This window comes from Hesperophylax consimilis, chromosome 14 (genome assembly GCF_061612785.1).
Source record: "Hesperophylax consimilis isolate HC1 chromosome 14, BYU_Hcon_1.0, whole genome shotgun sequence".
NCBI classification, from domain to species: Eukaryota; Metazoa; Arthropoda; class Insecta; order Trichoptera; family Limnephilidae; genus Hesperophylax; species Hesperophylax consimilis.
Genome location: NC_142849.1, coordinates 4,754,517 through 4,782,106, shown reverse-complemented (window position 1 = coordinate 4,782,106; position 27,590 = coordinate 4,754,517). Strand labels below are relative to the sequence as shown.

Here is a 27,590-nt window from a genome sequence, read left to right as displayed (position 1 = left end):
GGGAAACAGGAGTGCCCTTGGCTGTTGTTTCTCTACGCCCTATTTACCACGCACAAAATATATGGAGTACCAATTGCCAAGATAAGCTCATGTTGGCAGACGGCTGTCTTAAAATATCAGATGACTTCTAAACTTTCTTGTTTGGTGCCAGAGCCTGCTGTGCTAGAGCACCGAGATGGGATTGGGAGGCCAATCACTGGTTTGTGGTACTTAAACATTACAGTACCAAAACTTGAATTAGACAAACTTTTATGGATTATTCTATGTATGGTAATCCCGGAAGAAGATCGTACATGACGTCATTATTAATATTAATAATAGATGCATATTTTCTATAGCGTTTATTCGTGAAAAATCAACCCAAGAGCGTTGTACAATTATGATTTCCTAGGATTAATCAAGTTATTTTGTTTCCTAGGATCTACATGGAGAAAACTTAATGATGTAAAATATTGCTAATTTATTAAAAATCTTATTGAATTATATCAAATTATTATTCATCTTGTTTAAAATGGGATATGCAGGCCCTTAACGACTGAATTGATATGTTTCCTATTAAACTTTTAGTAAATTAGGAAACGTCGTAGGAACTCATGTTCATAAAAATCCTAATATTCACTTATCTATTGTACAATCAATCTATATGAGACGTGTGGAATTGCACTCACCCCCCCACATCTTACAATAATAAATATTAATATCGACCAATTAGATCGATCAACTCGTATTGTTTTTAGAAAGTGAGATTTCTCGAAATTTATTCGAATTCACAACTGAACAACCTCTCTTATCAACCTTTTTTGGAATTAGGCTATCTACTACTTCAAGGCAGTTTTTTCGAAAGACAATTTTTTTTACTCTTGGCACAATTTTTATGTAAATTTCTCCACCGATAATCTAATTTTGTGAAGAGAAATTAAATATTTGAATATAATTAGGTACTTTGTATTGTGGTCGTGAATAAAAAATAGTAATTATTACATCAACCTCTGAGTTCACTTTTCAACCAAAAATGACGATCAAGCGTGCTTTTGAACAGTCGCAAAAGTATATACCTACTACCTAATAAAATGTAGGTATATATCAATGTTTTACATGTATGCAATAGAATTTGCAGGTGTATCTCGTTTAGACCGCCACCACAAGTGTGTGGAGGGAGGAAAAGAAAGAAAGTTACCTATTATTCCTTGAACTTGGACCATTTTTGTTATTTTTTAATATAAATTTACTTCTTAAGGCCATTGCGATGCTTTGATAGAAATACCATCTGATTAGCACTCGAACTTGATGGGTACACCTGGCCTTCTCGCTCGCGGCGCCTCTTGAATTAGGTATCTAACTAAAAAAACAATTGCTCCGGCCGATACGGACCTCCATAATGATATGAAAAATTGGAAACACGACGAACATCTGTCATATTATCGGTTCCCCCACAAAACCTTTACTGAAAATCTTCTGCCGTAGTATACAAGCTATCAAATTATTTCGAACGGTATTTTAAAACTTATATGCATTGGCCTGACAACCTCGCCAGTGGAAGTACCCGCAGATTCAGTCTCAAGAAATGTACAAAAGGTGCTAATTTTATGTAAATACATAATGTAGCTTCAATTCCTAGGATACACTTACCTATAATTCGTGTGTATTGTTAAGTACAAAATATCAAGGGCTTTAAGAATATTTGTATACGCCTACTATTCTATATACAAATAAAAAGATAGGGTTTTCAGAGAGTATAAAAACTCAGATAAAATATTAGTTCATACCTACATAGTATAAAGAAAATACCTAAAAAATGTATGAAGAATATTTAAAAAACGAAAATAAGAAGAGAGATAAATTTTTTCAGAATAGAATACAAGAAAATACAAACTCAAAGGCATTTCGAAAATATTATGTAGCTTAATTACTATTTTCTTTTATATTTAGTAATTACAAACATTTTTTGTGAAAGGTGTATTTGTTAGCTCGTCGGCCCATCGTTCTGTTTCCCTCTGAGCGCGTGTCTGTGCGGAATGTCGCTGTGTCGCCGAGTTAAATACTCTCCGCTCTGCGTCGATGTCGCCCAACCCCACAAATCATTCGCAGGTTTCTGTGTCGCCAAAATATATCTCATATAAATACACCTCCTGCCTTGCGAGACATGTCTTCTGCGCTAAAACTTTAAAATGTCCTCTACAATGATAATGATGTTTAAAATGCTCTGCTCTCACTCGACCAAAACAAAAGATACATAAAAAACCTTATTAATGAGCTTTTTTAAATTATACGCTTTTGATTACTTTAAGTCAATAATTTATATTTAAGTACCTTACCAGAAGATTAAGAAAATGAAGTACCTACTTAAATGAGAGATTTATTGCGTGCTAGAGATCGCTTTGTTGAAAGGGAAACTCAACGCTTTACCTACTACGTAGCGCGTATATAATCAACTGAAAAAACAACTGATTCTACTATATTTTTCGTGATCTAAATTAGAATAAAAAATTATGTCAGCGACCTTAGTCCAGTAATAAATTAACCCGTTTGGCTGTTTTTACAAATTGGCTGTCTGTGAGCGGCGAGCAGCTCAAACAACGGTTTTACTCGAAGAATTTTTAAAATTCTATTTCGATATTCGAGAGATGCAGGACTTATCATTATTGCGTTCATCCCACAATACGGACCAGCTCGTCTGAGCCGAGGACTATAAATTAACTAGATTCTTGAGATGGTGGCGGGGAGATGAAATTTATTAACTCAAAATATTTCGTAACACGGAAATACGTCGATTTAAGCCACGAGATTTTTTCGAGCTGTGAACGTCTCAGAATAGCGATCGCCTATAAAAAACTTATGAAGAATTATCTTGCTATGATTAATCAAACATTTAGTAAAAGCATCAATTAATAATATTAATATAAATCCTAATTTTCATCGCTTTATGAGATATCTGTAAGTGTGAAACGGAATTCAAACGCCAAGAAAGTCACACAAAATATATAACTCATAATTTCAAAATATAATATGTAAAGTGTTTGAAATCACTTGGTCTTTCAGACCCCTCGCGTCTGTCTAACACTCGTAAATTTCCCAGTAATTTATCGCATCTCCTCTCTCTTCTGATTTCCCGGCTACGCCAAGCGTAAATTACTTACAACTTATTCCCGTACTTTTAATTTGTAGTTCCACAATATTTTTGCCAGTGTTGTTGTTGGTCCCTTGTTTTTTCTAGTCACTTCTTTAAGACAAGATTCTTGTTTTCAGAGCTTAGAGGTGGAAGGTAAATAGAATTGAGGTTATTTTTGAACTCTGAGATCTGTTGACAGTCCCGCATTTTAAGCATGTCTCGCTGGCAAGAAAAGTCCTTCATTATTTTTTCAATTACCTATTCATAGAAATAAGTAATGTCTCAAGTTTTTTTTCTGACTTGTCAGGTGTAGGCAACTGTAAAACACATCAATGCACGGCAAAAACTTACTGATACAAAATATTGCTAATTTATTAAAAATCTCTACAATTATTTGTAATCCTGTTAAAAATGGGACTGCAGGTCCTTGACGAATGAATTGATAGGTTTCATATTAAAATGTTAGTAAATAGGGAATGTATAACGCAACGCCGGAACACGTGTTCATAAAAAAGTGGGTGTGTCAAGCCTACGCAAGACAGAAGTGAAACTTCTTTTGTTAAACCGTATGAACCACAATCAATTACGTATTTCACTCGTATTACACTCACGACGCAGTATACTAACCAAGCAGCTGATGCTTGGCGTGGCGCAGTTCGCTGGTGTCTGAGAGAGAGGAAAGAAGAGAAGAGAGAGAACGTTCGTGAGCGGCTCCCCCACCTCAACAAGCGCATATGGTGAGAGAGGGACAGTGAACGGTGAGCGGTGGTGGGGGTACCCGCATTTTCGTGTCGATCCTGACTCGGTTTTACTCCGTCCATCGAAAATCCATTACGCGCCTAAAGAAGTTTCACTTCAAAAATCACTATTCTTACCGTATATCCGGGGTGATTCTACATGATGGCATAATTAAAAAGATAGATAATTTTTTGGATATTCAAATATTTTAAGGTAGTTTTTAGGTAAAAAAAAGTTGAATTGTTTGTATTGGAAAATAAATATTTCTAATCTTCTATAGAAAAATATTTTGTAATATATTTAGAAACTACCAAAATGTTATTAGGAAACGGCCGGTTATCCCGTTTTTAACAAGATTTTAATAACAGCAATACTTATTTTTCTTTGTGTGTAAATCTAAAAAGATAAACGACTTATAATATATCAGAGCTGCAAACGTGATCGTGTGAATTCTGCCGATTATGGATATATTGAAGCTTCCTGCAAACACCTCTTTAATCTGATGAATATTTATGAAGTAAGAAATTATATAAAAGTTAACAAGCTAACTGCACTTTAATGTCTGAATTAAGTAACAAAGAAACGCGCTACACGACTACATAATGATAATGAGGTGGGCAAAACAACGGTAGTTAAATTAACGTGAAATATTATAGGCAACAACCTCATTTAGCTAACAATCCTACTGGGTATCCTTCACATAATTAAAAGCGCATTAACATCTTAATAATAATGTCTTCGTAATAATAATAATATTATTCTCCGGCTATCACTCCGAATTGCGTTATGAATTGAGTAGTTTAAGTAATTTATTATCGCTGGGATGTGTATCTGTCTCTTTCATTTTGTGTGGAAGAGGAGTGATTGTGAATGGAAGAAGGGAGACGGGTAGTTGTCTGCGGACACTAGGTATAATGACATTGGGACCGTAAAGCAGTTAAGCGGCACTTACTCCACTGGGCGTGAATGCTTAAAGTGTTGCATTTAATATGACTTTTATTGTCCATAACAGCTAATACATCACCCACTTACTAATTTTATGGACGTTTATGGATTTTCGTGTTTATGTTACGAGTTTTTTTATATGTTTTGGCTCTTGTTCACCCTAATTTACATTGCTATTTAGTTCGTGTTTTCTGTAGATGAACATTGATTGCAGAATTAAGTTAATTCACATTCAATTTGAGGTTTTAACGGCCAAAAGTAATAATGTAATCGTTTTTCGGATTATTTTGCCGTGTTGCGTGTTCTCCTTCTTCAGCCAACGTTTCGAACAGCGATACAGTTTACAGTGAACATCATCAGGGCAAATGTTATCTGTCACACGTTAGTTGGAAGGATGCAGCGCAACACGGTATAATATCAAAAAAAATACTATACTTTATATTCCCGATAAAAGACGTTATATTTTAGGATTATACATTTATAAAAAAACTTAGAAATAGTAACAATTCCACGTATTCACTTTTTGAAAATATAAAAATTCTAAGATTAATTAATCTTAACTATCAATTGAACTATCGATAATAAAACCTACCCTAAAGACGAAAACACTCTTAACCACAATTATTAAACTATTTTTAACATAATGTAACTCCAATGCAAAAATATAACATTTTTAAATAAAAAAACAAATAATGAATAATACCATCGTTTACTAAATTTCTAGTTTGGTTTTACCTCCTTCCATGTATCTATCTACGTTGCTTTTGTCAAAAATTCTTCAAGAATGAAATCCGTCTTCAAATAAAACAAGGCAAAATCTTCGTTTCAATAGATACATATTTCTCTAACATAACAATTTTTTCCTTGAAAACATTTTTCAGATTTCTTGGCATAGCGATTGTTTTATTTTCACTATCATTTACAAATAAGAAACACGACTTTTAATTGTATTTTGAAACTTGAGTCTGAAACATTGACAAAATCTACAAAGTGACAAAGAATAGTTATTTCAATGTTTTACATGATGTGTTTCGTCATGTTCCGTATTGTTAATCCACAACACAATCTTTCATAGCAATCGTCAAAGGCATTTTTTTAAATATCACTTACATCTGCATTAATTTAACAGGTATATTCCAGAACTCAATAACTTCAGAACAAGTCTTCTTTTTTCTTTTTTTGGGGTTCCTATTTCATGTCATATTTTAATGTTCAAATCATGCATAGGACGATGGCAACATTTTTATGGAGACGAATGTAAAGCAGTAATAAATATGGTTTCCTCGTACCAAAATAATCAAAGATCTTTAAACTCACCATTTCTAACACCATGACTAGGTATAATAAAAAATTTACTTTTATAAAAAAAATAATGATTGATATGACGTTGATATGAAATTCAGGGATCTTTATTAAATTTATTTGAAACACAGTGGGGAAAATCATTGCCCAAAACGTGATGTTTAAAAAGCTTCCATGGTGATTCACCAACCGAAGCAGCACTAAGTATTTTGTTAAGCTATTCCCATTGTTCTTGTTGTAATTCGTATAAAATTTTTGTTTGTTAGATATTCTGAGAAAATTTAAGTTTCAAATCTGAAAACATGTATTTTTAATTTATTAGGAGAGATTTGATGCCTTGGTGAGTTCAGTTTCGTCGTTTAAATACTTGTAGATAAATTTTATCTTAAATTTTCATTAGTTTGCTTTACGATCTAGAATTTAAAATAAAAAACAATATCTCATTTTCTTACTTAGTTCGTCCATCTTACCTGCATTTCGTTCCTGAAATCTATCTCAGAAGCCGTGGAAAGCTTATGAGTAGTGGGCGAGGGTAGTTTTTTTGACATAAACCGATTGGCCAATCTACCGACCGCCCTGTTATGTACGGAAAAGCGAATATTATTCTTCATCCTACCCTCAGGAATACGCACAAAGAAATCTACCCTTGTGGAGTATTTCTCGTTCATTTTTTGCCGTCTCAGATGGCTGCACGGTGTTATGGAGAACCCGCAGTGACGTCTCGTTTTGAGATATATTCTTGAAAATATTATATAAAACCAAATCTGCGTGGAAGCAAAAATAATTTGTTTAGAATATATACTTTAAATTTATTTGTATTAATTAAGTAATGTTGTAGTAATTAACTTATCAACTTCTATTTGAACCCATTATTCTTTGACACATATTATTCAAACGTTTTACAACAGTCAAACTATTATCCATCGGTTTGTCGATCACTAATGCAAAACTATGTGTACAATGCATTTGATTAAAGATAATTAACATGATGCTATAATGTACATATAATATTATTATTTATTTATATTTTGTACATGCAGATAATATACAGGACCATATTTACCTGGAGGTAACTTGAGATTAACACTGTTTATTGTTTATTAGAGAAATAATTCAAATATTATTGCCATTATTTTCGTCATATAATTAAATTAAATAGTTAATCCATAATTACTTAAAAAATTTAAAAACTTTCCGTGTTTAGTACAGTAACAAATACTTATAAAGGGAACTTTGCTAGATATCTATGAATTTGAAATACCCACACACATTTTAAATAAAGGAATTGATTTTTTTTAAGAAAGTTAAGAATAATAAGACGAATGTATCTTAATAATATTACGAATATTTTAACTCCTCGTACTACCATCATGATTAGTCAAAATTGCTGTTTGTATAATAATGCAATTCCTTTTACATCTAATGTAAGTACATAAGTATTAACTCTAGTTAATTTATTTCTATTTTACGTTACCTGTATTTTTTTAACTCTTATATGTTTTTTTACCTATATTTTTTTTAATTGTAATTTTGTAAATAAGATGAACAGAATTGCATTTGAAAGCCTTTTGGGGATTTGCATAGTAAAATAAATGTTTATAAATTAAATTTCTTCAAAAAAACATGTATGAAATCTAACAGGTAGTATAGAAATGATTTTTTTGTTTTGATTCAAATACAATTATTTTGCGTAAAGATTCAATTTAAAATTAAGATAACATAATGAACGTATGAAGTAAATGTAATGCTATTTATTTTGTCGAGCGTCATAGTGTCAAGGCAGTTTTAATTAAGTTATTCAGATATTTGTTTTATTTAATAATGTTTTCGTCTTCCTGTCACTGTATTTCTTCATTCCCATCTGTTTTTTCCCCGGCAACCATACAATAATAGAGTGATCCCTCAGTGTCATCATCACCTCTTACCTGCCAAGAACAACGGTTCTCATTGGCTGCGTTAGATGATTTCCATTATAATAGAGATGTTCAAATTAGTCATAGTCTTTAAGACTTTTCTACTAAAAAGGTAACCGTCGAAAGGGTCGGAAGGCACCCATTTAATAAATAATACCTAAGTATATTTTTTACAAAATTCCGATTCGGCATGATTTATAGCTGTCCAATGTAATCATTTTAACATGATTTTTCTTTTTATTTCGCCGAGAAAGAGTGCTGATTTTGGAACAGTATTAATTTTATGTTAAAAACAACATCGTTTTCATATTTTGCGCTCCTGGTATTCCAATTGATCCAGATGTTGTATCAGGGAGACAGCTGAAATAAGATGTTTTTGTTTTCGTTTTCGGGAAGTGCAGAGGAAGTATATTGTAATATTATAATGCATCGCCATCGGTCCAATGAAAACACGCTCGAATTCCCACTCTTGTTTCACTTCTGTTTTCACCCTCTACACATTATACTTTCCTGGTAGCTATTAGCTGTTATTTTGCCAAACCCGGGGGTCAGCTGCGCTAAGAGTCTGTTGAATTATTTCCACTCTCGCGATCTCTAATTGAAAAGTCATCGCAGTTGAAGTAATTGATTCCCCTTCCCACCCCCTCTGAGAATGTTATAACTCACTCTCTCATTGGTAGAAATTTGAGCCCCCACAAAGTTCTCTCGGAGCTCATTTCCTTAACGTCTGTTACAGCAGAATCAAGACGAGAATCTTAATTTCCCGAAGATATTATTTGGATCAATACGATAAGCTTCTATCATTCGTTTATGTTTCCTGAAAATATTGCTTTTTAATATTTCGAATGATATACGATTCTTACCTTTCTCACATAAGTAAGAAGTCTTTTTTGTACTCGGACTGCTAAATTCGTGTTTCTTCCATGTTTACTAGTATAGGTAATTCTCCAAGTTTGTTATTAAAGAGAGTCATTTGCAGGCATAAAAGCGAATTTATAGTTTATGTTTCTCGCTCGCAATAGCAGAAACGTTTCCCCGAGATCGTCAGGCCATAACTCTTATTCATATAATTTGTTATTATTACCTAGTAAACAGACCAAGTAGACTCAGAAGGGGATATGTTATAAGCTCTTCTACTCGTATAAATGCTTTCCAAATAAGAAAATCTTCGTACCACGGCTTCACGCAAAATAATGCACAGATCTGAATAATTACGTGATATTCAATATGAAAATCATATGAAACTAAAGATTATTTTTAAATGCAGTGAAATATTTTGTAAAAATGAATGAAGCAGTACATGTTTAACAGAAGAGGTCCTGTCTGCCTACCCTCACAAATTAACTATATATTTTAATCGTTTTATTTTGAGATGTATTTTCTAATTTGACAGATCGCACGGCAGCAGGAATACCCGCATAAAAAAGAACGCTTAATAAATGGGAAATACCTAATCTTGATCAAAATCATTGAGACTGGAATTATGTAGGTATCTACCTAACTTACCCATATTCAGTTTGTAAATAATTGAAAATTTTATAATGTAAAACGACTATCCATCTTAATAAAGGTAAAAAAAACAAACGTTTTATTCACAATATGAAACAAAATGTGGGCGGCCCGTTTACCTTTATAAAAAAACGACCCTTCGAAAATATTTTAATTATTTCTAATTATTATGTTACTTTTTCAAAAAACAATAAATTTCACCTTTCCTGACGTGTCCGTTTTCATGAACCTTTTCAAGTGATGCCTTTTGGATACAGAAAATTAAATAACATCGGACCCTTATTTTGTTTGATCCTATTCTACTGTAATTTTATAAATTCAACGTCTACCTGCGGTCGTGCGTAATTATTTTCCTTTTTTATTCAAAGGAAGAAATAAAGAGATTTGTTTAGCCGTCGATGGAACCTTATCGATGTACCCAATCATTTTTTTGCTGGGATATAATCAAGGTTGAAAATATTAATGAAATAAGAAGTCGGAGACTTCCCAAAAAGACAACAGGATCATTAAATACTCGAGATGTTAAATCGGTATGTAAGTATAGTTGAAGAGTATTGTTAATTTCGTAGTATTTTGAAGTAAATAGTGGAAAAATAGAGGCGTATGTTGTGCAAACTTTCAAATTCTCTGGCTACCCCTGCAGAAGCAGTTTTCTTGTTAAGGGATATTTCCACCATTCTCTCGATGAGCACTTCCAAGAGAATATTATTTATTATTAATTTATTATTTATTAATTTTCGGGAAATCGTCAGTTTGCATTTAATCAGTTTGTACATAAGTATTAAATTGCCAAAATAAAATCAATCGTGGATTTCTTCCTTGTGACTTTAACTCTTTTAAGACAGCATAATATGGAATAAATAAATTATATTGGACAATTATCGAAAGGGTAGTCAAATATCCCCTTTCTGTATTAGGTATTAAACGGCGTGATAGTCGTTTAGTTAGTTTCTTTATTTTACATTTTCTATTTGCAGCTGAGATCAATTTTGATTTACGCATGATGTTTGCCTAGTAAATTTATTTAAAAAAAAATTATTATTAGTATTTGAAATTACGACGTTACTTTGAAATTTCGACACGCGGGGAGCCTACGCAATTATTCCTTTAGAAATTAAAAACAGGCTTTTAGTAACGCTTCTTGTAAAATACATGATACATAGTATGAAGTAGGTACTCAGAAATACCCTTTTGTCCTTATGTAAATATGAAGTAGTCCGGTCGGTTTTCTTTTGAGTTTTGCATTTGAAAAACTTCGCTCACCCTTTTGAAAAGTACCGTAAAGGGTAACTCGTCATACTCCAACCCCTATTTCAATAAGGGAAAAACACAACATAACATCAAACGGTGGTGGTGAAAATATTACCAACTACAATATTCAGGCTGCAATTATTTCACTTCAAAAATTGTTTGCGAAATTATTATCAATAAAATTACTTGTAATCCAAAAATATCGTTACTCCGATTTCACACAAGTCATAAAGTGGACAAAATCACTTGAGAAAATACTGAAACATTATTTCTTGCCAATTTGAATATAAATGTAATACTCATACCCATAATAAAATTGAAGTAACTTTCTGCCTGAGACAGTTAATTGTCAAACATTCATTTTACTACAGGACTTCGCTATTCACAATCAACTATTTTTGTTGTGATTTATATATAAATAAATAAACTGGGGAATCGTAGAAAAGAGGAGTAAACATATAATTTCAATACAGGTTTATAAATTTATGAACTCTGAAGTAAGGGATTTAAAGATTTTGGTTTTAAGTTTTGCTCGGAATCCAGTAGAATTATCAATTACAAATTGGTCTATTTACACGGTGCCCCGCTCAAAACTTAATATATTATGTGAAACCGTTATTGATAGTTGAAAAAAATCGCGACTCGATGGAAGAAATTATTTTTCCTAACTTTGTATTTTAGTACAATAAATATATTTCCAATGATTTAATGTATCCTACGATTAAATAATGCATTATATTTATTGTTTTAATATTTGAGAACCATTAATACTCAGTGCACATAAATAAGCGCGGCTCTATTGTAATCGTCATAATAGCCTTCCATTTTAATATTCATTGTAGCAGTTCAACTATCATTCATTTTCATACGACGCCACCTTCCTTGCCACTGTAAATTAGACCTTACAGCAAGGTCTCGTAAGGGTTAATTTAATTGTGAAAAAGTCCTCAATTTGTTGTTTAGGAGGGCCGGGCCTTATTGTTCTCCGGGACATGTCCTTTACGCTTTAAATAGGACATTTTAATTTTAGACATAAGGGCCTGTATACTGTGTACACGATTCTGTCAAAGATAAAACTGAATTAGAGAAGTGTTTGAAATGGAATTGGTAACTTTACAAAAACACTATGTGAACTTGTAGAGTAAAATACTTATTATGACTAACTTTTGCATAGAATTCTTTGTATGAATAACTATTGTTTTTACTTTTGAACTGAATCAAATAAAAACTCGATTAAACTTACTAAAGTAAACCCAATTTTAGGGAGAAATCGTGGAACCTAATTATTATAACTTGTTATATTATATGTTCACAGTGCTGTGAAAATATAGACTTTATTCTTTTTAAAGCCGAATGGCAGTCGTTTTGCCACTAATTTGAATCTTTCTAGGGCCATAAAATTCTATGGTAACTACGTACAACAATATGCCCCGTATTGTTTATACGAATTTAACCGCCCTCGAGGTGACATTTAAAAAAACGCTATAAAGTTACACCAGTTATATATTTTTTTATTTAACGTTTCTCACAAAATATACTAGCGTAGTAAACTATATTCTTTAGTCACCTTAGTTATAAGTTATATGTTCCTAATTTAAAATGATTGGGCCTGATTTTATGTACCTACCTGTATTTGAAATGTACTTCAATCCCACATAGCTTCTGTTGGATAATTACAGGATGTCCAGAAATATACTTCCCCATACCTACTATCGTAATAACGTTGCGTGCTCTGTTTCCCTGTCTCACTGTAGCTAGCTGCAATGAACTACAAAACAAGCATGTCTCATTCTACAATTCAACTCCATATTTATAATATGCAGGGTTCTGACTTGTAAATTTCCACAAACACGGCAGAATTTCCGTTCAAATTACACACTGTAGCAATACTTCCCTATAATCAAGAAAAACTTTACATGTATGAAGGTTTTTACTTAGAAAATACATCATATTTCACTTGATTGTAACTGTTTTGAAAATTACAACGGCGAATTAATTACGTGACTTGTAAATACTAATTTATTTTAATTTATTCATGCACGAATCATAATATCGCGTTAATTTTAATAAATTCAATTCGGATCAATGAATCAATTTGCTTATTATTCTCATCCGCAAAAATTATTAGTAAATGCATATGATAGGTATATTTTCAGTTGCTGAAAGATCAATGATTCACCATTAAAACGTGGGAGAGAAGAGTTCGTATGTATTATGAGTACGACATCGGAAACTACGAATAAACTGTGGATTAAAATGGGGAATCTAGCTTATTTTATGAGGTTGTGTGTGTGATTCGTATCTGTACTAAGTCCGTATTAGCACCGCCTTTCAGTGTATAGACCCATCCCCACAAAAATACAATATAGTAAGAAGAGAGATAAAATAAATGTAATAGTAAAAAGCCTCAAATATTTATACGGCTCACAAAAAGTTTTTACTAAATGTTGTACAACGTGCCCCTAATCTTGCATGTGCACTTTTCAGCAGGTCGCCACAGCTTGAATCATATTGGCCCGTCTAGACTAGGCAGTCAGTTTGTGTAGGAAATCGGCCCAGAGAGGCTAGGTTTGTACAGATTTGAATAACAGAATGAAAACAAATAGTTTTTTCTACTAGGTGACCGTGCTTTACATGATGGGGGAGTTTTTCAATACGGCATGCATGTGCTCCGGCTGTACACGTGCGTGACTGTGAGTGTGTGAGTGCGCCAGTTCGTGATTGGCGCTTCGTTCGCTATGACGGACCGTAGATTTGACAGCTAACACAAAGCCTGAGCGGACGCCTAAATGAACGCTGCTCGCGGCGCGAACTTTCAAAGCGGCAAATTTAGACGTTATTTTTTAGATTATTTTATCTATTTTCCGCGGAGGGCACTGCGATCGCTCTAATCGTCTTTTCATTTCGCCTCTGCTCGCATACGTCAAAATACTACTACAACCAAACGACGTGCTTCAAATTATTCTTGCACTTTGGAAATTAAGTTTTCCACAATTATTGCAGCTTCCTTCTCGGTAATCGCAGTAATTCAAACATTGTTGCGGAAGTTGTGTGTTCTGTGTCCAAGTGTCATAAACATCGTGTGCCGATGAAAACCAGTTGAGTTTGTTTGTTATTGTTTATATAAAATCGTTCGACAAGTTTCCGCGATAAGTTTGTATTAGTTGTCTGGCCATTTGATTTATAATCCGATGAATTTAACGCGGTAAATCGGGCAATAGAAATTCCGGAAATCTCTCGCTAAATATTTAATTCAACGGACAATAATAAAATAATATTTAGAGCTACAGTAACGACCACAATATGGCTGATTCTATAGTTCCTTCGTGTACTGTGCTACGACTCTGTTTAATGTCAATTTATAAAATAGAATGTGCCCGTTGTCATTATTTATGAGTGACCTAAAACCACGTTCGAACAACATTAATATTGATGTTAATAAGAATGGTCTGATTTGTGACGTTAGTTTGTGATAAACTGTACAAATTATATTCAGCAATGGGATAACCTCAAAATTATCATGTGAGTAATGATATGTTTTTTTTTACCAACTTAGTAAAATTGAACTGTTTCTTTTAATGAAATGTAAATATTTTGTATGAAAAATTAGTAAGTTATTATTTTGGTTTCCGTTATTTTTTTAAATTTATTTTCACTATCACTGGTTCGATATTAGAGCTTTATATACTCATGGAGCTTAGATACAAGAAAAACCGGTAGACCACAAGCTTTTGTTTTATTTTATAATAACGAATTTATAACATTCATATATAAGTTTAATCGTACTGCATATACCAAGTCTTTGCAATGCCATTTATTCAAACCTAAAGTATACAGAATTTCATCATTGCGTTGCAAAAACTTGACACTTCAATGCACAAAGTTTCGAAAACGATTTCAAGAATTTTCTCAAATGCCCAGGAAACCTTCGGATTCCGTTCATTCAGTATTCAGGTAAAACCAAAAAAAAATGTCAAGATTATGCAATCCCTTTCAAAGAATGCACCTTTCCTACAACAAAAGTTCCTATGTGACATTTGACAACCATTTTAGATATCTTATATTTATACAATAGCATGGCCCTAATATCTGTGTCAATCCTTAAAAATTCCAGGAAACCTATCTAGTTTTGTTTAGTTCTTTACATTCTTGACAAAATTTTATGCACTACTTTTGCCACTATTACTAACTTTGTAAGAGTTCTGATTTTTCCTGCTACATTCAAGTATTTCACCTAGATAAATAAAATATAACAATAAATCACTAGGTATAATGTACCAACTTGGTTTATTTCAACATTGGGTAAAAATTTACAGAAAATTTGTTGCAAATTATGATTAATTGCAAATTTTATAGAAACGACTTGTATAATTTTTCTAATGGCATGCTGGAACTTATTATACACAAAAGGTCGCGTTAATAACGTGAACCCAATTTATTAATTAAAGTTTCCTGAAATAAAATGAATTTTTCATTTTTGCACATTTTACCAAAAAAACAAGTAATAAATTAATGATAAAATCTAATGCATGCGTTGATGTTGATATGTAGAAATTGATAACATTAAAAAATATTTCACCCATTTGCCTGATTACGTTAAATACAATAATTAAGTAGGTAGGTACATAAATAGCTGTGGCTGATAAATTACACAAAACATTTTCTTGATGTAAAGTAAAAAAAATTTTTTTTCATTTTAGCACAATTGTGAATACAAAAAAAACAGAAAATAATAAATGACCAGTAGGTAGATAGGCATTATGCAATGTAATTCATTCATAATTATGCAGTGTTGGTCTTCAGTCCTAAAATAATTTATTATTTTTTTATTAGTATCTTTGCTAGATTACCTCTCATAGAATGATCGATTTAAGTACCTATAAACAAAAGCTTGGTAGATATACCTTCATAGATTATTCAGAGAAATAGATACCTATAGGAAATAAATTCCAAAAAAACATGAATGATTTTAAAGGTATTTCTACATAAAATTCTAAATTATGCATTTGATAGTTCAGAATTACTTGCATTGATAAGCTTTAGGATTTCATTACATAATACTAGAAGTAGGGGTTTGTTTCAGTGCGTAAATTCTGGGACTAACTACCATATGTACACCTCTCTGCTCTCTGCCTGGAATACTAATGGAGGGGTATAATTATACCGAGTCGCGGATATTTATCACTAAACAAATACTAAATGTTGTTACTGAGGCAGTAAATATTAACTATGTAAAGCATAATAACTACGCATAATTATAATTCATATGTAAAAACCCCTAAAAGGGGAGTTAATAGATAAATAAATACTTATGCTCGATTTCATCTAAAATAATTTTTAAGTAGGTAGGTAACTACTAATTAGTAATTGTTTGAAATGTAGATAGTCGTAAGCGTAAATGACACGAAAAAAACATTTTGTTCACATTTAGGTCAATTTGCGAGACAATTTGTGTCCGACAAAAAATATTAATTCCATTCATTCAATACATAGTTAGTTTATCTCGGCGACATTCAGTGGTACTGGACTTCATTGAGATATCAAATCCATTAGTAGCTATCCATGTTTATGAAGATGGCTATCTTCTGTCGGTGACCGAAATGCATTAATCAAAGCCGCGAGGACCGGTCCGTTTGTCGTTCTTTCCGTTCGTAATGTCCATTCGGTTCATTCCGCGTTCTGTCCCGCAGTCCGTTTCGACTCTTCATTTGTATGCATCGCGTGCCCTGTGCGATTGTTGTACAACAAGGATCAAGATAAATACGAGTCGGCGTAGGACTGAATACATCAAATAAGCGCCTGTATTGAATTCAATTAAATCCGCAATAAAACAAAATTGGTACGACACAATTATGGCAACCTTTGAATTGGCAATATACCCAGAAAATTTCGGTGGTTATAATATAAGAAAATTTATAATTATATGATTGTGAAGCAAACTTGATCACTTTTTATTATTTAGGAGGTAGGTATGATGGGTACCGCAAGTCTTTAGATAATAAAAACCTCTGCCATAGGTTACCCTCAAATGGTTTGTTACGTTTAGGTACTTAGCAGGAGGGCCCGGGTTTATGGGGTAATATTTGTCTATGGTCTTAGAGGTGGATACGCCTGGCAAATAAATGCGTGGCAGACCGCATCGGAAGAGGCCGGTGGACCTATGGATTGACCTCTCCAGCCGGACTTTCTCGTCCTTGCACCGCAATAGTAATAATTTGTAAGTCCGTCACTCCGTGACGCACTGACCCCTAGATTCCTACCCATCTCTCACATCTTTCTACTTCCCAGAACCTATTTTCCTTTCTGTCCTCAAAAATACCCTCCAAACATCCCTAAAGCTATAATCTATTTCACGGGCCCTGAAGGAAATTCTTTACCTCAGGGAAGCCATGGAGCTAATTAAAATAAAACTATCACAAACGTACTCGAAGGTTTGTTTATTTTTCATCAATTAGAAATCTTCCTAAAACCTGAAATAGCTAAAACAGTCAATAGTGTTTGAACAATTTGCTTGTAAATATTCGAATGAGAGTGATTTATTTACAATGTAAATACCTCCATATCACAAAGATAAAAATACGATATTGACCTAAAGTTCATACATTTACTGAAGAAAATACTCACTGATTAAGAATGTGTGATCTGCTTATTTTTTTTTGTCACATAAATTCCTATACCTAAAATAAAGCTTGAACGCTTTTATTTTTATTAATAGCTAAGTAGCTGTTTAAAATTTTGCTACAAAATATTGTCTTGTGTGTTTAATTTACTAACCCTTGCTAACTATAACGTTTATATGTCTTGACAACTTCATTATAATGATTAAATATCTAACCATGTTTATATTGCAGTGTTATTACATTATCCGTCCTTCCCTTGCACCATAAAAGGTATCACAAATCGGGATTAAAATGCAATTGTTGTCGTTACAATTATACCAAATTTGTTCCATTTAGTAATGCTAGGTAGTTACCTACTTACGCATCTAGCTATCCTTACCTATTTATTCTAATAAAATATAGCAGCAGAACCTTTTCATAATATCGAATGCCTACACACCTAAATCTTTGTACTTTTTTCTAGTTAATTCTTGACGTTTGTTCCCATATATCAAAACCTCTTTGCAATTTACCAATGGTAGCCAATTTTTCCGGAACGCGTTTTCAAATTGTATTTAGACAATCTTTATTCAATTTTGTCAAGGTAGATTTCAAATATATAAGGAAACCTTGGTTTCTACCTTTAATTTTGTGTTATTTACTAATGCTATGATAAGCTGAATTTTTCTTAGAAGATTGCTCAATGGATGTTTGTCAATAACATTAATATTTAATCATAAGAAGAAATAATAATATTAATAAATCTAAACAAAAGATGAAACAGAACAATTCACAGAAAAAAATGTAACGGTCCCTACTGGGGATTGAACCCAGAACCTCCAACTTATAAATTATTCCAACTTATTGATTGAGAACTTATTTTAATTTTCATCCCATAATTTAATATATTTATAAAGTTAATACATCTTCTTAAGTACATTTGTAATGAAATACATCCCGCCTTTCCATTCAATTCTGATCTTCATTGTTTATTATAATTATATTGTTTTACTTACATACTCATATTCATATCCCCGCTTTAATAAGATTGATTATTGATAATTCGCAAAATTAGGTACCCATTGAATGAAAATTTTCCCACCTGAATATTTTGGTTTATCTATCTCTGGTATGTAAGTAGTTCTAGGTATGTTTTCTTAACAACAAGATATTTGTAAACGTATTGTGAAGTTGAGAGTTGGGATGGAAAGTTATTCCACTTCTACGTATACAAATATAATATACATCATACTATGTTTGTTCACACACACAGCGGTTTCTCCCTCTAACGCAAAGTTTATTCTAAAGATCAACTTATGCAGAGGGCTATTAACAGCTGATAAAACCATTGACGGTTCGAAAATATATGCCCAAGCTGTAAGTTATAAGATCGAGTAATTTTTTTACACCTTTTTTTATATTTCTTTCAAAATTTCAAAATAAATAATAAACCTTAAAAATAAACAAATATTTTATTTTTACTCACCTTATTTTAAACGTCAAAATTTCGAAATCAGAGCTAAGAAGCATACGAAATACCACCCTGCCAAGATGGTATTTAGTTACCCTGATTTTAAAACATGCGCATAGCTACATAAAACTATTAATAAATCCGCTCAGATAAGATGAAAACGGAACTAAGCGATATGCCTGACATGCTTAAACCATAGATATACAATTGGAGACGCTATTGCGTACTAATGTCTTGTTAAAACGTGTTCCACTCTTAGAACGCAATAAACTGTGCGCGTAGACCGGATTCGGTAGTTCTAGTTATTTGGGAGCGTTGGAAGTCAATTGAAGGTAAAAAATATGTAACCTATTTTTTCGCTTCATGTCTCATTAAATACAATACATAAATGAATTCAACCAGAAGTATAAGCTTTATTTTGTTTTAATTAAATTCACACAGGAGTCTCCGAGGAAAATTATTTCCATCACAGCCAATGTCATCTTTAGGGATGCTTTGTGAAGGGTATTTTTGAGGAGAAAGAGGAGTGTTGTAGGAGAGAGGAAATATACAAAGACATACCACGAAATATGAAAGATTTTTCGTGGTTGTTAAATATGAAAAAAAAAAAAAATACTCCAAATATGCTCTAGAATAACTGGTTAAATTTTGTCCCTTGACATCTTGTATTTACGTGTATTGTCCTATTGTTCTAACTGTTCAACAAACAGCATATAATTAGGAACCTAATAATTGTCATATTTTACCAACTGCCTATAATTTTCTTTTATTTGCGTTAGTTTATTGTTTCAAGATATAATTATTCTTCGGTATTTCATTTCTCTAAAATATCTCAAAATTTATATCTTTTACATCTTAATTTTTTTAATTAATATTAATTTAGTACAACATTTTTATGATACATAACCATATCTATGTTGTCTAGCAATATAAATATTATGTTGCATTATAAATCTGGAATACAAATGTGTAGTTTAAGCATGGGGAATCTAAACAAACTTATATTATAAACACTAGATTTCAGGGTATTCAACAAGCAACTACTAATACAAAGCTTCCTATACTATGGTAACTATCTTTAAAAACAAAATCCCATTCTTATCGAAAACTCACAACAATATTATAACATTTAAATCTCAAGTAAAAAGCTAGACACGAAATATAGGGCGATCAGAAATAGATAATATACTAACACCAAATACTGACTGACACCCAAACCACTCAATGAAACAAAAAACACATTGTAATATATTTACAATTATTTTAGGAAAAACACTACTTAATTTATTAATATTACTTCATATTATCCATACTTCTAACTCTTGACAACATTTAAATAAAAACCTCAGCACGGGAGATCCCTAAGAGGATATCATTATTTCTAATTATGAATAACAAAACCTTTAGTTGAGTTATTTCTATGAACACCTCTGAAGGAGTTAATTTAAATAAGAAGAGCACTGATAGGCAAAATATATTTTTCTTTATAATTTCTAATAGTTTAAAAATTAATTACATTTTTTTCAAAATCCACGAGACGCCATTGCGCTTATAGATCGATCGGCTATTGTTGGAGTTCCCTTCCAGCGAAGGTTCGAACAACGTAACCAAATATTTCATACGCAGCCATAGCTATCTCTTACCTCCTTGGGAAACAGCATTCAAACAACCTGCTTACTCACTTCCATGAGAAATATAAAGCTTGACTGCTGTTCTGTCGGACTTAGAAGTGAAATCATTCGTCAGACCGTAAATATGTTGAAAATATTATTTGCTTGGGATGTGGCACGTGACGAGGTCACGGATAGGGCCAAATTTATGAGTTTCGAAAGATTTTAATTTTAATATAGGTCTTATTTATTTTAAATAAGGTTAACAAATACTTTTTCATAGATATATACCGAATATATCGCCCTCAACTAAATTACTTTAAGAAAACATTTATCAAATTGGATAGACAGGTACCTAGTTAATTCATGCATCTTAAGCGTAGTGAGTAATATTAAAAAAGGACTCTAAGATGGTTTGGGCATGAAAAAAGAAGTGTAAGAATATGACATCAATGTGAATGGTAGAAGAAGTAGGGGACGCTCGAGGAAAACATGGCACGATGAAGTGAACCAGTCGCAAAAAGCCCTGATGGAGATGTCTTAGATCGTGGCCCTGCTGGCTCCGGAATCAAAAATGGTGTTTTGAGAAGATGTTTGAATATGATTGAAGCAAGAAGTAAATGCCAAAACAGAGTTGTGTAACATTTCATCCACTCTGCCTACCCTGTGACCTGTGGTGAAATGATGTAATGGTTAGTCACTTATAGTTAGTCATCAGAAAATTTATTTAAATAATTTGCAAGGAACTCCAAATGTTTGTTTCCTTTCATTACAAATGCGTTCAACGTAAACATAAATCGGCTCCGAGACATCTTTAAAATATACAAACATTATTCTATGGAAAAATACTTGGTAGCATTTTTATTTTCCTCGTATACTTTCCCTTTAAAAATAAACAAGGTTTAGATCCCGAGTTATGATCGTTAAATATTTGCAGTGTAAACCGCAAACAGATATGCTCATTAGCTTAAAAAAATTTAAAAAGTTAATTTATTTTTTTCTGAAACTGAAAACATTTCCTAACGATTAATAATGTATATTTTATGAGTTAGGATTTCTGTTTTGAATTTATGACTTCGAAAAATACATTTTAAAAATAAAATAGTACACGAACCTTACAGGAATTGTTGGTTCTATTGTCATTTTTACATAATAATTCAATTGAGAACACTGTGAATATTTTAGGTGGCTCCAAGTGGCTGGCTACGTTTGATGACTTAGCATGGGTACTCAGTTTCATAGAATGAGGATTATCCAAGTCTTGGCAGCAGAAGCATCTGCCCACCAACTGCACCACAGTGAGATGAATGAATTCATTTTTCCGTCACTCCTAGACACGTCCCCCAAATTCCTACCCACCTCTCTTAATTTTTTCCTTTCCACAACTTCCTCTCTTTTATTTCCCTCAAAAGACTTTCACACAGCATCCCCAAATATTAAGGAAGGTTAGCGTGAATTAAAAAATCATCACATGCCATAGGTTGTTCATGAAGCTAATGCACAATTTTTATAGAGGTGTGTCTAAGTGTATTTACCAAATTAATTTTACGCTCTGAATGTGCCTTTAATTGGCTAACGTTAAATATAAAACAATGTTAAGATTTACATGAATATGTTCGCTTATGTAAATTTTATTTAATCTCGGTTGTACATTTCAATTAAATATTCAAAACAAGAGAATTGGCTCCTTTAGGTTCTTGATCACCTTATCAATAGTTTTTGCGTGGAATTAAATAGATCTCACTTTGTCCACAGCGAAGCGTGGAGGTCCGAAATGCTCGACCGATTTTCTTTCAGGAATTATTGAACCACCATTGGGCCTCTCAGTTATGCCACAAAAATTTTAGAAGGTTATTACTTATTTTGAGTGAGTCTCAAGTAATTATCACATTTTGCTTTGGGTTTTATAAAAAAACACATGGGCTAGGATTTCAGTTTTACTTTGGAAGTTGGCCTTCCAACACCATCACATGAAAATTTTTTTTAAATTTATTTGGTTCAATTTTTCGTGTTCAGGGATAAATAACTTCAAGAGGTACATGATAGTATAACTAAGTAAAAAATATAAATAACTTTTCAAAATTCCAACGTTTTAAGGTTAAAGGTGGGTGGTTTGTTTGGAAAATTATTATTCTTCGATGGAAAAATATTTTTGTACGAGAAATAAACAAAGGAATTTTTTAAAAGTTATTCACCTCTTTTACTTTCACTCATAGAATAACCTCTCAAAATTAGTGCACCAATTAGTTATAACCATGAATAATGCAGACTTGAGGAGGATATTGTTTTAAGACGGATGAATCATTTTAAAAGGATAAGTAATTAAAAAATCTTATACTGAAACTATGTTTTTCAGGAAAATATAAAAATGAAATAAATAAAAAAAAAACGAAAAACTAAAAGAAAAGATTTGAACACTTGCTAGCACACAAAAACAACTTTTAACCGACTTTGAATTAATAAAAGGTTCCTAAAATTGTGTAATGTGTGACGTTGTATAAAGTTTGGAAAATAATTTAAAAAACCAATTGAAACATACTACAAAAAAAATTAAAACATTTTCTATATCGTAGTTTTTTTTCTGCAATAATATGGATTGTGGTGATATTTTTAATCGAGGATAAATTGTAGACGATATTTAATGGTATGTTCCAGTTATATCACAAGATGCATTTAAGAGATAAATTTAATTTCAGAAATCAAACGATTAAAAATGTACACACAATTAAATATTGCGATTGGGGTTGATTAACTAAGATTAGGATAAAATAAGCTATGCATGTAACTACCTAAAGTAATAATGTTTATTATTTAGGTTTGTTTATAAAATACTTCATTCAATATAGGAGACGACGAACAAAATAACAAAATAATAATCCCCATAAAAATGCTAATTTTCATGACATTCTATGAAGCACCTGCCGAACCAATCAATTACGTGTGGTCCGATTTCACTTGATCGAATAAACGTCCGGACGGATCAAGCAACCAACACGCACTTTCATAAAAGATAACTGATCCCTTACATAATTATTTCAGAAACATGCAGTAAATAGAAAATCGATTATACTTAGTGCCACATTATTTGTAGTGTGGCGTGTCGTCAGCAATCTGGATTGGTCGGTGTTGGGCAATGTGTGGGCTGGAAAAGATTGGAAAGAGTAGATAATAAAAATTGGTTCGCCTCTAATTTTTATTGGCGAGCTTAGGAAAGTCGGAACCGTCTTATCTACCGAACACGCGAACGATCTGAACTTTCCAACGGTATTTTTATTCGGTACCTTTACACGAGTTTCTAAGCGTACCTACATACATATTCAAATGATTTCTGGGTCAAGCGATATTGGTTTCTGATAACATTGTACTACGGTATGATTGAAGTTTTACATAAATTTTCCTGGAGGCGTATAGATTTTAATTCACGTTTTATATGCACCTACTTACATGGAGTTTGTCATAAAAAATGCAGCAATTTTACCGAGAGAGACGCCTTAAGGCGTAACCTTATACAAACATATACTTATGAATCTTATATAGTCTCGAAAGTGCATTGTATCTCGCCATTTGAAGTAGCTAAAAAGAAATAATAACTAGTGGAATCTATTACACATTTTTTCAAATAACCTTCTACAAAATATATACACGTTTAAAAAAATTACAATACACGACTTTTGCACTCAAATGATGTCATAGAATCATACAAACAATCTACGTCACGGCGTTACTTCCCAGATGGATTTTGGCTTCTTCCACATTAACTTTCAATTGGCTGCGGTCTCGCCATTTGCTCCCAGACCTCAGTCCTTATCATCCAGCTCCAGTACCTACCTACTCTTCCACGTAGTCAAACCACCTCTCACATTTTTACGTATTCAATTCAATTAATAATAATAATACTTCTTATTTCAGGATATGGGGAGGTAAGTGCAATCCCACACGTCCCGTATACCTAGATATACATATTTTTTGTACAATAGGTATGTGAAAAATGCAAGATGAGCTTAATGAGCTTCATGAATATTTTTTTATGTTTTAGTGGCATTTATACATTTTTTATGTTATGGTCTCATTTATAAATTTTTATGTTATGGTTGCAGTTATACATTTTAATTTTATGGTCTTATTTATACATTTTTATGTTATGGTTGCAGTTATACATTTTTATGTTATGATCTCATTTATACATTTTTATGTTATGGATGCATTTATAAATTTTTAAAATACTTATTTAAATAATTTTACATTCACATTTTAAAAAGTATTGTAAACAAAGTATTTCATTTTTATATAATTTTACATACTTTTAAATTTATTTTATTTAGATAGGTATTTTCAAATATTTTTGTATATATTTTGCTTATTTTTGTGAACTTTCAAACGTGTTTTTTACGAACTTAATTCTAAAAAATATAGGTATAATCAATGCAAATTTTTTTTTAAAAAGGTATTTTTTTTAAATTAGGTACTAGGTTTATTAAGAATCTCTTCAAATTATTGGTTAAAAATGGGATTGTAGGCCTTACGAATGAAAATGTTTCATTGAAAAACTTTAAGTAAATTGCGAATATATTATCAAGATCTCGTGTTCCAAATATTTTCGCATTTGCCTTGATAATATATCATGTTGACATATTAGTAATTTTCTAAAATTTTATCAAGATAATTCATTTGTAAGGCCTGCAATCCCGTTTTTAACGGGAATTCTCAATAATTTGAAGACATTCTCGATAAATTAGCAAGGCTTATTTTTCACTCTTTGGTGAGGCGAGTGACATAATATAATTATAATGCATAATATTTAATGTGAATAAAACCCAGGTTGCCGACAGTTACACATTAAAAACACAAAAATATATCTCAGATACTTTCGAAACATTGTGATAAATAATAAACCTTGCGGTCAAGTATGTTTTCTCATATTTATTGTTTTTGTGTTTAATTCGTAGAACTCCATTTAATTTTTTTATAAATTTAATTTAGATTAAATTTGATAATATATCTCTATACAAATTTGATAATATATCTCTATACACTCTATTTGATAATATATATCTATACAGTTTGAAAATGGCCTTGTAAGCCGAAACAGCTGTCACAATAATAAAAAACTAAAACACTTGCAGAACTTAATAATAATATGTTTTCTCAACTACCGAAATTCTGTAATAATGTCATGAACGTGAAGTTAAAATGGAAATATCTACGTTTTTTCCCATTGTCTTGATCGTAACGGCATATCAGTTGAACAAAACTCTCATGTGCCTGGAAGCAAGTAAGTATTTGTTATCAAAAAATATTTATTTGGGTCGCAAACAATACTCTGCAGACAGAATCTACGGTACAGCCGGTGACTAGACCATTGTGGGAAGTCTGTGGACTCTCATGTCGAGTTGTGTGGCCGTTTCAATTGATTCACGACGCTGATAAATAATATTCTTTCAGAAATTATCGTAAAGCTGACCAGCAACACGTTGTTAGTTGCTACCCAGACAACCTTATGAACATTGTTATTACCTATGTTTTATTTTTCTACATCGATTCCAACAGCCTAGAGCCATATGCGCTCTACAATCTATACATGCTTGAGTGTGTTCTCATTCAGTAAGATTGAGACTGTTCCTCATACCTGCATAGGTAGCAGTTATTTTAACAATTTTAAAATAATTTCTGACTACAGAAGAAATGTGGTTTAAAAATGTCATTCACCGTTTTTCAGGCAATAGCCAGGAAACTTAAGGGCCTGATTTGATATTCTTAGTGAAAATCTTAGGGAAAATTAGCTTATGTTCTTCGTAAATATAGGTACCTTCCCATTTCATGCAAATATTACTTAACTAATAAGATTGACAGCAAAAATCAAAAAATAAAGCTAACATAGATACACGGGGAAAAGTGGTTATTGATTTTTGAAGTGAAACTTCTTTACGCGCGTTATGCATTTTCGAGGACCGGAGTAAAACCGACTCATGACCGTCACGAAAAACCGTGATCATTTCGCTATAGGAGCCTAGCTAATATTATATACCTAGTTTAGGTCACTCTCCAAACTCAGCTTCGCGGTCAAGAGGCAGAGCGCCCGACTGTCGTCTTGAAGAACCGAGGTTCGATCCCCGCTTTAACTATTTTTTTTTTATTTTTGTGATTTTTTTAATATGAGGAAAAGCGATTAAATGCTCTCGTGCTGCGACTTTTAGATATTTTGACTATATGATATTTTGGTCGAAATATAGCTTACAAATCGAGCCGGTAGAGTCGCTCGGTATTTTGATTAATTATTTTTATTTTGAATCATTAAAATTACTAATCAAGGCCGATAACGCGACTAATTACCCTCGCAGACGTACGTGACAAGTTTTTTTTAGTAAAAAACACAGCCGTAAGTCAGTTTTTCAAAATATAGAAATGATTTCAAATTCAGACTCCATACGGGTATGAGACTGTTAAAACACGATAGATCTTTTCCAAAACGGACAAATATACGGAAATATTTTGAAAAACGACAAATATGACTTCACACTGACGATATATCTTCGATTCGACCCTATATAAAGCGTTAACGAGACGTTATATGATATTATTCATTTGCCGTGTTTGAAAACGAAAATTTGCGCGGGACAAGTCAATTGAGGAATACACGTTGTATACGCGGTTCTCGTTGCGCGAGATACCTCTCCTCGTGGTCTAGAGGCAGAGCGTTCGACACTCGTTATGCAGGACCCGGGTTCGAATCCCATATTTTTATAACTTTTAATTTTTTTTATCACATGCTACTTATAAATATGTCAATAGACAGAAAAAAGAGAGAATGAAATGAAAAGAGAGAGAGAAGAATACTAAAAGTTTCACTTCCGTCGTGCGTAGGCTTGCCACACACTGTATTTTTTTTTATTTAGAATCTCTTCAAATTATTGGTAATCCGATTAAAAATGAGATTGCAGACCTAACGATTGACAGATTGCCTGATAATCTTTTAGTATGATGGATGATTTGAGGTAGAACTTCCGATATCGGAATACGTTCATTTGCTTTGATATGACGAAATGACATCATGACGAAATGTGATAATTTTTGGATTTTCATGAATGTGATAATATATTTGTAATTTAATAATAGTTTTTCAGAAAACCTGCTTACTCATTCGTT

General features: G+C 32.2%; 1 protein-coding gene across 7 annotated transcripts in view; it reads left to right on the top strand.

Annotated features, from left to right (window-relative positions):
- LOC149417817 (homeotic protein antennapedia-like) overlaps window positions 1–27,590 on the top strand; it is a 434,064-nt gene that overhangs the window by 321,148 nt on the left and 85,326 nt on the right. The window contains exon 1 of one of the 7 annotated variants that reach the window (XM_089639455.1): window positions 13,552–14,289. The exons of the other annotated variants lie outside the window; for them this stretch is intronic. The gene's annotated coding sequence lies outside the window, so the exon portion shown is untranslated. Of the gene's footprint in view, window positions 1–13,551; window positions 14,290–27,590 lie in introns of those variants that run through there. 7 annotated transcript variants of the gene reach the window in all.